The 12,219-nt window shown below is 39.0% G+C and overlaps 13 non-coding genes across 13 annotated transcripts; all 13 read right to left on the bottom strand.

Annotated features, from left to right (window-relative positions):
- Positions 1-409: 409 nt before the first annotated feature.
- On the bottom strand, positions 410-483 carry trnat-agu (transfer RNA threonine (anticodon AGU)). Its single transcript has one exon. It is a non-coding gene; the product is annotated as a tRNA-Thr (tRNA).
- A 242-nt stretch (positions 484-725) lies between these two features.
- On the bottom strand, positions 726-798 carry trnak-cuu (transfer RNA lysine (anticodon CUU)). The gene has a single exon. It is a non-coding gene; the product is annotated as a tRNA-Lys (tRNA).
- A 1,743-nt stretch (positions 799-2,541) lies between these two features.
- trnat-agu (transfer RNA threonine (anticodon AGU)) lies at positions 2,542-2,615 on the bottom strand. The gene has a single exon. It is a non-coding gene; the product is annotated as a tRNA-Thr (tRNA).
- Positions 2,616-2,857: 242 nt separating this feature from the next.
- On the bottom strand, positions 2,858-2,930 carry trnak-cuu (transfer RNA lysine (anticodon CUU)). The gene has a single exon. It is a non-coding gene; the product is annotated as a tRNA-Lys (tRNA).
- Positions 2,931-4,306: 1,376 nt separating this feature from the next.
- Positions 4,307-4,380, bottom strand: trnat-agu (transfer RNA threonine (anticodon AGU)). Its single transcript has one exon. It is a non-coding gene; the product is annotated as a tRNA-Thr (tRNA).
- A 242-nt stretch (positions 4,381-4,622) lies between these two features.
- On the bottom strand, positions 4,623-4,695 carry trnak-cuu (transfer RNA lysine (anticodon CUU)). The gene has a single exon. It is a non-coding gene; the product is annotated as a tRNA-Lys (tRNA).
- A 1,278-nt stretch (positions 4,696-5,973) lies between these two features.
- Positions 5,974-6,046, bottom strand: trnak-cuu (transfer RNA lysine (anticodon CUU)). Its single transcript has one exon. It is a non-coding gene; the product is annotated as a tRNA-Lys (tRNA).
- Positions 6,047-7,421: 1,375 nt separating this feature from the next.
- Positions 7,422-7,495, bottom strand: trnat-agu (transfer RNA threonine (anticodon AGU)). The gene has a single exon. It is a non-coding gene; the product is annotated as a tRNA-Thr (tRNA).
- Positions 7,496-7,737: 242 nt separating this feature from the next.
- On the bottom strand, positions 7,738-7,810 carry trnak-cuu (transfer RNA lysine (anticodon CUU)). Its single transcript has one exon. It is a non-coding gene; the product is annotated as a tRNA-Lys (tRNA).
- A 1,746-nt stretch (positions 7,811-9,556) lies between these two features.
- trnat-agu (transfer RNA threonine (anticodon AGU)) lies at positions 9,557-9,630 on the bottom strand. Its single transcript has one exon. It is a non-coding gene; the product is annotated as a tRNA-Thr (tRNA).
- A 242-nt stretch (positions 9,631-9,872) lies between these two features.
- Positions 9,873-9,945, bottom strand: trnak-cuu (transfer RNA lysine (anticodon CUU)). Its single transcript has one exon. It is a non-coding gene; the product is annotated as a tRNA-Lys (tRNA).
- Positions 9,946-11,685: 1,740 nt separating this feature from the next.
- Positions 11,686-11,759, bottom strand: trnat-agu (transfer RNA threonine (anticodon AGU)). Its single transcript has one exon. It is a non-coding gene; the product is annotated as a tRNA-Thr (tRNA).
- A 242-nt stretch (positions 11,760-12,001) lies between these two features.
- trnak-cuu (transfer RNA lysine (anticodon CUU)) lies at positions 12,002-12,074 on the bottom strand. The gene has a single exon. It is a non-coding gene; the product is annotated as a tRNA-Lys (tRNA).
- Between the last annotated feature and the right edge of the window lie 145 nt (positions 12,075-12,219).

Genomic DNA, 12,219 nt, shown 5'->3' with positions numbered 1-12,219 from the left:
TGTTAATACCATTTCTAGAATTTTAGGTTGTAGTATTAGAATGTCAGGTTAACTTTCTAGAATTTTAAGATGCGGTTCAAGAGTGTAATGTTACAATTCTAGAATGTTAAGTTGCAGTTCTAGAATGTTAAGTTAAGATGTGCTAGATATTCTAGACTGTTAAATTGCTGTTCTAGAGTGTTAAGTACAGTCCTAGAATTTTAAAATGTAGTATAACATTGTGAGGGTGAAGTTCTAGAATCTTACGATGTGGTTCAAGATTGTAACATGTTTACGAACAGCCTCAAAAGTCCTTTGTGTCAGCATTTCACATTTGCTACAAGGGTAGTATACTTGTACCATACTGTGTAGCATGGGATAGGGTAAATGTGCAGATGGAATGCAAAGATTTGTAATCTCTGCAACAACAAGGTGCTGCTGGGATTTGAACCCAGGATCTCCTGTTTACTAGACAGGCACTTTCACCAACTAAGCCACAGCACCTCTGTGTTTAGTTCTGTAATATTGAACCTTCCATTGTCTTACACCTTTTATAAGCTGTATAATGTACTGGCTGATTGATACATTCAAAGATTATGCTGATGTTTGCAGTGTTAAAGTCCCCAAGAGCAATGATAAGCTATTCTGGATATTTCCTTCCATGTTAGTTAACTGGTCAGTCAGGTGTTGTAATACCTCACTAACCCAGTCCTGAACTCAGAAATTCCCTCTTTTAAAAACATCTTCGCACAACGTGGGGCTCGAACCATCGACCCTGAGATTAAGAGTCTCATGCTCTACCGACTGAGCTAGCCGGGCCAATTTTGCACACAGTTTAGTTGCTTCGCTAACTTGGGACCCATCGTCTCGTCGTAGCTGTAGCTCGGTAGCCGACAGGTAGTCCTTTCTAAAGAGTTCTTCTGTCTTTGTAGCCCTTCCATAATCTTAGTAATCCGGGCGTGAAGAGGGGCACTGTTCTTAGAATTTGCAAAATAATTCCAGAGCGACTGCACTTCTAGAATGTTAATACCATTTCTAGAATTTTAGGTTGTAGTATTAGAATGTCAGGTTAACGTTCTAGAATTTTAAGATGCGGTTAAAGAGTTCTTCTGTCTTTGTAGCCCTTCCAGAATATGAGCAATCCGGCCGGGAAGAGGGGGACTGTTCTGAGAATTTGCAAAATAATTCCAGAGCAATTGCACTTCTAGAATGTTAATACCAGTTACACAATTTGAAGTTGTAGTATTAGAATGTCAGGTTAACGTTATAGAATTTTAAGATGCGGTTAAAGACTTCTTCTGTCTTTGTAGTCCTTCCATAATCTTAGTAATCCGGGCATGAAGAGGGGCACTGTTCTGAGAATTTGCAAAATAATTCCAGAGCGACTGCGTCTAGAATGTTAATACCATTTCTAGAATTTTAGGTTGTAGTATTAGAATGTCAGGTTAACTTTCTAGAATTTTAAGATGCGGTTCAAGAGTGTAATGTTACAATTCTAGAATGTTAAGTTGCAGTTCTAGAATGTTAAGTTAAGATGTGCTAGATATTCTAGACTGTTAAATTGCTGTTCTAGAGTGTTAAGTACAGTTTAGTTGCTTCGCTAACTTGGGACCCATCGTCTCGTCGTAGCTGTAGCTCGGTATCCGACAGGTAGTCCTTTCTAAAGAGTTCTTCTGTCTTTGTAGCCCTTCCAGAATTTTAGTAATCCGGGCGTGAAGAGGGGCACTGTTCTGAGAATTTGCAAAATAATTCCAGAGCGACTGCACACGTCTAGAATGTTAATACCATTTCTAGAATTTTAGGTTGTAGTATTAGAATGTCAGGTTAACTTTCTAGAATTTTAAGATGCGGTTCAAGAGTGTAATGTTACAATTCTAGAATGTTAAGTTGCAGTTCTAGAATGTTAAGTTAAGATGTGCTAGATATTCTAGACTGTTAAATTGCTGTTCTAGAGTGTTAAGTACAGTTTAGTTGCTTCGCTAACTTGGGACCCATCGTCTCGTCGTAGCTGTAGCTCGGTATCCGACAGGTAGTCCTTTCTAAAGAGTTCTTCTGTCTTTGTAGCCCTTCCAGAATTTTAGTAATCCGGGCGTGAAGAGGGGCACTGTTCTGAGAATTTGCAAAATAATTCCAGAGCGACTGCACGTCTAGAATGTTAATACCATTTCTAGAATTTTAGGTTGTAGTATTAGAATGTCAGGTTAACTTTCTAGAATTTTAAGATGCGGTTCAAGAGTGTAATGTTACAATTCTAGAATGTTAAGTTGCAGTTCTAGAATGTTAAGTTAAGATGTGCTAGATATTCTAGACTGTTAAATTGCTGTTCTAGAGTGTTAAGTACAGTCCTAGAATTTTAAAATGTAGTATAACATTGTGAGGGTGAAGTTCTAGAATCTTACGATGTGGTTCAAGATTGTAACATGTTTACGAACAGCCTCAAAAGTCCTTTGTGTCAGCATTTCACATTTGCTACAAGGGTAGTATACTTGTACCATACTGTGTAGCATGGGATAGGGTAAATGTGCAGATGGAATGCAAAGATTTGTAATCTCTGCAACAACAAGGTGCTGCTGGGATTTGAACCCAGGATCTCCTGTTTACTAGACAGGCACTTTCACCAACTAAGCCACAGCACCTCTGTGTTTAGTTCTGTAATATTGAACCTTCCATTGTCTTACACCTTTTATAAGCTGTATAATGTACTGGCTGATTGATACATTCAAAGATTATGCTGATGTTTGCAGTGTTAAAGTCCCCAAGAGCAATGATAAGCTATTCTGGATATTTCCTTCCATGTTAGTTAACTGGTCAGTCAGGTGTTGTAATACCTCACTAACCCAGTCCTGAACTCAGAAATTCCCTCTTTTAAAAACATCTTCGCCCAACGTGGGGCTCGAACCCACGACCCTGAGATTAAGAGTCTCATGCTCTACCGACTGAGCTAGCCGGGCCAATTTTGCACACAGTTTAGTTGCTTCGCTAACTTGGGACCCATCGTCTTGTCGTAGCTGTAGCTCGGTAGCCGACAGGTAGTCCTTTCTAAAGAGTTCTTCTGTCTTTGTAGCCCTTCCATAATCTTAGTAATCCGGGCGTGAAGAGGGGCACTGTTCTTAGAATTTGCAAAATAATTCCAGAGCGACTGCACTTCTAGAATGTTAATACCATTTCTAGAATTTTAGGTTGTAGTATTAGAATGTCAGGTTAACGTTCTAGAATTTTAAGATGCGGTTAAAGAGTTCTTCTGTCTTTGTAGCCCTTCCAGAATATGAGCAATCCGGCCGGGAAGAGGGGGACTGTTCTGAGAATTTGCAAAATAATTCCAGAGCAATTGCACTTCTAGAATGTTAATACCAGTTACACAATTTGAAGTTGTAGTATTAGAATGTCAGGTTAACGTTATAGAATTTTAAGATGCGGTTAAAGACTTCTTCTGTCTTTGTAGTCCTTCCATAATCTTAGTAATCCGGGCGTGAAGAGGGGCACTGTTCTGAGAATTTGCAAAATAATTCCAGAGCGACTGCACGTCTAGAATGTTAATACCATTTCTAGAATTTTAGGTTGTAGTATTAGAATGTCAGGTTAACTTTCTAGAATTTTAAGATGCGGTTCAAGAGTGTAATGTTACAATTCTAGAATGTTAAGTTGCAGTTCTAGAATGTTAAGTTAAGATGTGCTAGATATTCTAGACTGTTAAATTGCTGTTCTAGAGTGTTAAGTACAGTTTAGTTGCTTTCGCTAACTTGGGACCCATCGTCTCGTCGTAGCTGTAGCTCGGTATCCGACAGGTAGTCCTTTCTAAAGAGTTCTTCTGTCTTTGTAGCCCTTCCAGAATTTTAGTAATCCGGGCGTGAAGAGGGGCACTGTTCTGAGAATTTGCAAAATAATTCCAGAGCGACTGCACGTCTAGAATGTTAATACCATTTCTAGAATTTTAGGTTGTAGTATTAGAATGTCAGGTTAACTTTCTAGAATTTTAAGATGCGGTTCAAGAGTGTAATGTTACAATTCTAGAATGTTAAGTTGCAGTTCTAGAATGTTAAGTTAAGATGTGCTAGATATTCTAGACTGTTAAATTGCTGTTCTAGAGTGTTAAGTACAGTCCTAGAATTTTAAAATGTAGTATAACATTGTGAGGGTGAAGTTCTAGAATCTTACGATGTGGTTCAAGATTGTAACATGTTTACGAACAGCCTCAAAAGTCCTTTTGTGTCAGCATTTCACATTTGCTACAAGGGTAGTATACTTGTACCATACTGTGTAGCATGGTAGCATGGGATAGGGTAAATGTGCAGATGGAATGCAAAGATTTGTAATCTCTGCAACAACAAGGTGCTGCTGGGATTTGAACCCAGGATCTCCTGTTTACTAGACAGGCACTTTCACCAACTAAGCCACAGCACCTCTGTGTTTAGTTCTGTAATATTGAACCTTCCATTGTCTTACACCTTTTATAAGCTGTATAATGTACTGGCTGATTGATACATTCAAAGATTATGCTGATGTTTGCAGTGTTAAAGTCCCCAAGAGCAATGATAAGCTATTCTGGATATTTCCTTCCATGTTAGTTAACTGGTCAGTCAGGTGTTGTAATACCTCACTAACCCAGTCCTGAACTCAGAAATTCCCTCTTTTAAAAACATCTTCGCCCAACGTGGGGCTCGAACCCTCGACCCTGAGATTAAGAGTCTCATGCTCTACCGACTGAGCTAGCCGGGCCAATTTTGCACACAGTTTAGTTGCTTCGCTAACTTGGGACCCATCGTCTTGTCGTAACAAAGAGTTCTTCTGTCTTTGTAGCCCTTCCATAATCTTAGTAATCCGGGCGTGAAGAGGGGCACTGTTCTTAGAATTTGCAAAATAATTCCAGAGCGACTGCACTTCTAGAATGTTAATACCATTTCTAGAATTTTAGGTTGTAGTATTAGAATGTCAGGTTAACGTTCTAGAATTTTAAGATGCGGTTAAAGAGTTCTTCTGTCTTTGTAGCCCTTCCAGAATATGAGCAATCCGGCCGGGAAGAGGGGGACTGTTCTGAGAATTTGCAAAATAATTCCAGAGCAATTGCACTTCTAGAATGTTAATACCAGTTACACAATTTGAAGTTGTAGTATTAGAATGTCAGGTTAACGTTATAGAATTTTAAGATGCGGTTAAAGACTTCTTCTGTCTTTGTAGTCCTTCCATAATCTTAGTAATCCGGGCGTGAAGAGGGGCACTGTTCTGAGAATTTGCAAAATAATTCCAGAGCGACTGCACGTCTAGAATGTTAATACCATTTCTAGAATTTTAGGTTGTAGTATTAGAATGTCAGGTTAACTTTCTAGAATTTTAAGATGCGGTTCAAGAGTGTAATGTTACAATTCTAGAATGTTAAGTTGCAGTTCTAGAATGTTAAGTTAAGATGTGCTAGATATTCTAGACTGTTAAATTGCTGTTCTAGAGTGTTAAGTACAGTCCTAGAATTTTAAAATGTAGTATAACATTGTGAGGGTGAAGTTCTAGAATCTTACGATGTGGTTCAAGATTGTAACATGTTTACGAACAGCCTCAAAAGTCCTTTGTGTCAGCATTTCACATTTGCTACAAGGGTAGTATACTTGTACCATACTGTGTAGCATGGGATAGGGTAAATGTGCAGATGGAATGCAAAGATTTGTAATCTCTGCAACAACAAGGTGCTGCTGGGATTTGAACCCAGGATCTCCTGTTTACTAGACAGGCACTTTCACCAACTAAGCTAATTCCCAGCACCTCTGTGTTTAGTTCTGTAATATTGAACCTTCCATTGTCTTACACCTTTTATAAGCTGTATAATGTACTGGCTGATTGATACATTCAAAGATTATGCTGATGTTTGCAGTGTTAAAGTCCCCAAGAGCAATGATAAGCTATTCTGGATATTTCCTTCCATGTTAGTTAACTGGTCAGTCAGGTGTTGTAATACCTCACTAACCCAGTCCTGAACTCAGAAATTCCCTCTTTTAAAAACATCTTCGCCCAACGTGGGGCTCGAACCCACGACCCTGAGATTAAGAGTCTCATGCTCTACCGACTGAGCTAGCCGGGCCAATTTTGCACACACAGTTTTAGTTGCTTCGCTAACTTGGGACCCATCGTCTTGTCGTAGCTGTAGCTCGGTAGCCGACAGGTAGTCCTTTCTAAAGAGTTCTTCTGTCTTTGTAGCCCTTCCATAATCTTAGTAATCCGGGCGTGAAGAGGGGCACTGTTCTTAGAATTTGCAAAATAATTCCAGAGCGACTGCACTTCTAGAATGTTAATACCATTTCTAGAATTTTAGGTTGTAGTATTAGAATGTCAGGTTAACGTTCTAGAATTTTAAGATGCGGTTAAAGAGTTCTTCTGTCTTTGTAGCCCTTCCAGAATATGAGCAATCCGGCCGGGAAGAGGGGGACTGTTCTGAGAATTTGCAAAATAATTCCAGAGCAATTGCACTTCTAGAATGTTAATACCAGTTACACAATTTGAAGTTGTAGTATTAGAATGTCAGGTTAACGTTATAGAATTTTAAGATGCGGTTAAAGACTTCTTCTGTCTTTGTAGTCCTTCCATAATCTTAGTAATCCGGGCATGAAGAGGGGCACTGTTCTGAGAATTTGCAAAATAATTCCAGAGCGACTGCACGTCTAGAATGTTAATACCATTTCTAGAATTTTAGGTTGTAGTATTAGAATGTCAGGTTAACTTTCTAGAATTTTAAGATGCGGTTCAAGAGTGTAATGTTACAATTCTAGAATAGAATGTTAAGTTGCAGTTCTAGAATGTTAAGTTAAGATGTGCTAGATATTCTAGACTGTTAAATTGCTGTTCTAGAGTGTTAAGTACAGTTTAGTTGCTTCGCTAACTTGGGACCCATCGTCTCGTCGTAGCTGTAGCTCGGTATCCGACAGGTAGTCCTTTCTAAAGAGTTCTTCTGTCTTTGTAGCCCTTCCAGAATTTTAGTAATCCGGGCGTGAAGAGGGGCACTGTTCTGAGAATTTGCAAAATAATTCCAGAGCGACTGCACGTCTAGAATGTTAATACCATTTCTAGAATTTTAGGTTGTAGTATTAGAATGTCAGGTTAACTTTCTAGAATTTTAAGATGCGGTTCAAGAGTGTAATGTTACAATTCTAGAATGTTAAGTTGCAGTTCTAGAATGTTAAGTTAAGATGTGCTAGATATTCTAGACTGTTAAATTGCTGTTCTAGAGTGTTAAGTACAGTCCTAGAATTTTAAAATGTAGTATAACATTGTGAGGGTGAAGTTCTAGAATCTTACGATGTGGTTCAAGATTGTAACATGTTTACGAACAGCCTCAAAAGTCTTTTTGTGTCAGCATTTCACATTTGCTACAAGGGTAGTATACTTGTACCATACTGTGTAGCATGGGATAGGGTAAATGTGCAGATGGAATGCAAAGATTTGTAATCTCTGCAACAACAAGGTGCTGCTGGGATTTGAACCCAGGATCTCCTGTTTACTAGACAGGCACTTTCACCAACTAAGCCACAGCACCTCTGTGTTTAGTTCTGTAATATTGAACCTTCCATTGTCTTACACCTTTTATAAGCTGTATAATGTACTGGCTGATTGATACATTCAAAGATTATGCTGATGTTTGCAGTGTTAAAGTCCCCAAGAGCAATGATAAGCTATTCTGGATATTTCCTTCCATGTTAGTTAACTGGTCAGTCAGGTGTTGTAATACCTCACTAACCCAGTCCTGAACTCAGAAATTCCCTCTTTTAAAAACATCTTCGCCCAACGTGGGGCTCGAACCCACGACCCTGAGATTAAGAGTCTCATGCTCTACCGACTGAGCTAGCCGGGCCAATTTTGCACACAGTTTAGTTGCTTCGCTAACTTGGGACCCATCGTCTTGTCGTAGCTGTAGCTCGGTAGCCGACAGGTAGTCCTTTCTAAAGAGTTCTTCTGTCTTTGTAGCCCTTCCATAATCTTAGTAATCCGGGCGTGAAGAGGGGCACTGTTCTTAGAATTTGCAAAATAATTCCAGAGCGACTGCACTTCTAGAATGTTAATACCATTTCTAGAATTTTAGGTTGTAGTATTAGAATGTCAGGTTAACGTTCTAGAATTTTAAGATGCGGTTAAAGAGTTCTTCTGTCTTTGTAGCCCTTCCAGAATATGAGCAATCCGGCCGGGAAGAGGGGGACTGTTCTGAGAATTTGCAAAATAATTCCAGAGCAATTGCACTTCTAGAATGTTAATACCAGTTACACAATTTGAAGTTGTAGTATTAGAATGTCAGGTTAACGTTATAGAATTTTAAGATGCGGTTAAAGACTTCTTCTGTCTTTGTAGTCCTTCCATAATCTTAGTAATCCGGGCATGAAGAGGGGCACTGTTCTGAGAATTTGCAAAATAATTCCAGAGCGACTGCACGTCTAGAATGTTAATACCATTTCTAGAATTTTAGGTTGTAGTATTAGAATGTCAGGTTAACTTTCTAGAATTTTAAGATGCGGTTCAAGAGTGTAATGTTACAATTCTAGAATGTTAAGTTGCAGTTCTAGAATGTTAAGTTAAGATGTGCTAGATATTCTAGACTGTTAAATTGCTGTTCTAGAGTGTTTACAGTTTAGTTTGTTGCTTCGCTAACTTGGGACCCATCGTCTCGTCGTAGCTGTAGCTCGGTATCCGACAGGTAGTCCTTTCTAAAGAGTTCTTCTGTCTTTGTAGCCCTTCCAGAATTTTAGTAATCCGGGCGTGAAGAGGGGCACTGTTCTGAGAATTTGCAAAATAATTCCAGAGCGACTGCACTTCTAGAATGTTAATACCATTTCTAGAATTTTAGGTTGTAGTATTAGAATGTCAGGTTAACTTTCTAGAATTTTAAGATGCGGTTCAAGAGTGTAATGTTACAATTCTAGAATGTTAAGTTGCAGTTCTAGAATGTTAAGTTAAGATGTGCTAGATATTCTAGACTGTTAAATTGCTGTTCTAGAGTGTTAAGTACAGTTTAGTTGCTTCGCTAACTTGGGACCCATCGTCTCGTCGTAGCTGTAGCTCGGTATCCGACAGGTAGTCCTTTCTAAAGAGTTCTTCTGTCTTTGTAGCCCTTCCAGAATTTTAGTAATCCGGGCGTGAAGAGGGGCACTGTTCTGAGAATTTGCAAAATAATTCCAGAGCGACTGCACGTCTAGAATGTTAATACCATTTCTAGAATTTTAGGTTGTAGTATTAGAATGTCAGGTTAACTTTCTAGAATTTTAAGATGCGGTTCAAGAGTGTAATGTTACAATTCTAGAATGTTAAGTTGCAGTTCTAGAATGTTAAGTTAAGATGTGCTAGATATTCTAGACTGTTAAATTGCTGTTCTAGAGTGTTAAGTACAGTCCTAGAATTTTAAAATGTAGTATAACATTGTGAGGGTGAAGTTCTAGAATCTTACGATGTGGTTCAAGATTGTAACATGTTTACGAACAGCCTCAAAAGTCCTTTGTGTCAGCATTTCACATTTGCTACAAGGGGGTAGTATACTTGTACCATACTGTGTAGCATGGGATAGGGTAAATGTGCAGATGGAATGCAAAGATTTGTAATCTCTGCAACAACAAGGTGCTGCTGGGATTTGAACCCAGGATCTCCTGTTTACTAGACAGGCACTTTCACCAACTAAGCCACAGCACCTCTGTGTTTAGTTCTGTAATATTGAACCTTCCATTGTCTTACACCTTTTATAAGCTGTATAATGTACTGGCTGATTGATACATTCAAAGATTATGCTGATGTTTGCAGTGTTAAAGTCCCCAAGAGCAATGATAAGCTATTCTGGATATTTCCTTCCATGTTAGTTAACTGGTCAGTCAGGTGTTGTAATACCTCACTAACCCAGCCCTGAACTCAGAAATTCCCACTTTTAAAAACATCTTCGCCCAACGTGGGGCTCGAACCCACGACCCTGAGATTAAGAGTCTCATGCTCTACCGACTGAGCTAGCCGGGCCAATTTTGCACAGAGTTTAGTTGGTTCGCTAACTTGGGACACATCGTCTTGTCGTAGCTGTAGCTCGGTAGCCGACAGGTAGTCCTTTCTAAAGAGTTCTTCTGTCTTTTTAGCCCTTACATAATTTTAGTAATCCGGGCGTGAAGAGGAGCACTGTTCTGAGAATTTGCAAAATAATTCCAGAGCAATTGCACTTCTAGAATGTTAATACCATTTCTAGAATTTTAGGTTGTAGTATTAGAATGTCAGGTTAACGTTCTAGAATTTTAAGATGCGGTTAAAGAGTTCTTCTGTCTTTGTAGCCCTTCCAGAATATGAGCATCCGGCGGGAAGAGGAGCACTGTTCTGAGAATTTGCAAAATAATTCCAGAGCAATTGCACTTCTAGAATGTTAATACCAGTTACACAATTTGAAGTTGTAGTATTAGAATGTCAGGTTAACGTTATAGAATTTTAAGATGCGGTTAAAGACTTCTTCTGTCTTTGTAGTCCTTCCATAATCTTAGTAATCCGGGCATGAAGAGGGGCACTGTTCTGAGAATTTGCAAAATAATTCCAGAGCGACTGCACGTCTAGAATGTTAATACCATTTCTAGAATTTTAGGTTGTAGTATTAGAATGTCAGGTTAACTTTCTAGAATTTTAAGATGCGGTTCAAGAGTGTAATGTTACAATTCTAGAATGTTAAGTTGCAGTTCTAGAATGTTAAGTTAAGATGTGCTAGATATTCTAGACTGTTAAATTGCTGTTCTAGAGTGTTAAGTACAGTTTAGTTGCTTCGCTAACTTGGGACCCATCGTCTCGTCGTAGCTGTAGCTCGGTATCCGACAGGTAGTCCTTTCTAAAGAGTTCTTCTGTCTTTGTAGCCCTTCCAGAATTTTAGTAATCCGGGCGTGAAAGGGGCACTGTTCTGAGAATTTGCAAAATAATTCCAGAGCGACTGCACGTCTAGAATGTTAATACCATTTCTAGAATTTTAGGTTGTAGTATTAGAATGTCAGGTTAACTTTCTAGAATTTTAAGATGCGGTTCAAGAGTGTAATGTTACAATTCTAGAATGTTAAGTTGCAGTTCTAGAATGTTAAGTTAAGATGTGCTAGATATTCTAGACTGTTAAATTGCTGTTCTAGAGTGTTAAGTACAGTTTAGTTGCTTCGCTAACTTGGGACCCATCGTCTCGTCGTAGCTGTAGCTCGGTATCCGACAGGTAGTCCTTTCTAAAGAGTTCTTCTGTCTTTGTAGCCCTTCCAGAATTTTAGTAATCCGGGCGTGAAGAGGGGCACTGTTCTGAGAATTTGCAAAATAATTCCAGAGCGACTGCACGTCTAGAATGTTAATACCATTTCTAGAATTTTAGGTTGTAGTATTAGAATGTCAGGTTAACTTTCTAGAATTTTAAGATGCGGTTCAAGAGTGTAATGTTACAATTCTAGAATGTTAAGTTGCAGTTCTAGAATGTTAAGTTAAGATGTGCTAGATATTCTAGACTGTTAAATTGCTGTTCTAGAGTGTTAAGTACAGTCCTAGAATTTTAAAATGTAGTATAACATTGTGAGGGTGAAGTTCTAGAATCTTACGATGTGGTTCAAGATTGTAACATGTTTACGAACAGCCTCAAAAGTCCTTTGTGTCAGCATTTCACATTTGCTACAAGGGTAGTATACTTGTACCATACTGTGTAGCATGGGATAGGGTAAATGTGCAGATGGAATGCAAAGATTTGTAATCTCTGCAACAACAAGGTGCTGCTGGGATTTGAACCCAGGATCTCCTGTTTACTAGACAGGCACTTTCACCAACTAAGCCACAGCACCTCTGTGTTTAGTTCTGTAATATTGAACCTTCCATTGTCTTACACCTTTTATAAGCTGTATAATGTACTGGCTGATTGATACATTCAAAGATTATGCTGATGTTTGCAGTGTTAAAGTCCCCAAGAGCAATGATAAGCTATTCTGGATATTTCCTTCCATGTTAGTTAACTGGTCAGTCAGGTGTTGTAATACCTCACTAACCCAGTCCTGAACTCAGAAATTCCCTCTTTTAAAAACATCTTCGCCCAACGTGGGGCTCGAACCCACGACCCTGAGATTAAGAGTCTCATGCTCTACCGACTGAGCTAGCCGGGCCAATTTTGCACACAGTTTAGTTGCTTCGCTAACTTGGGACCCATCGTCTTGTCGTAGCTGTAGCTCGGTAGCCGACAGGTAGTCCTTTCTAAAGAGTTCTTCTGTCTTTGTAGCCCTTCCATAATCTTAGTAATCCGGGCGTGAA

The sequence above is a fragment of the Perca flavescens genome, chromosome 24 (genome assembly GCF_004354835.1).
Source record: "Perca flavescens isolate YP-PL-M2 chromosome 24, PFLA_1.0, whole genome shotgun sequence".
Taxonomy (NCBI): Eukaryota; Metazoa; Chordata; class Actinopteri; order Perciformes; family Percidae; genus Perca; species Perca flavescens.
Note: the sequence above shows the minus strand (reverse complement) of the source record. Positions and strands in the feature narration are given on the sequence as shown.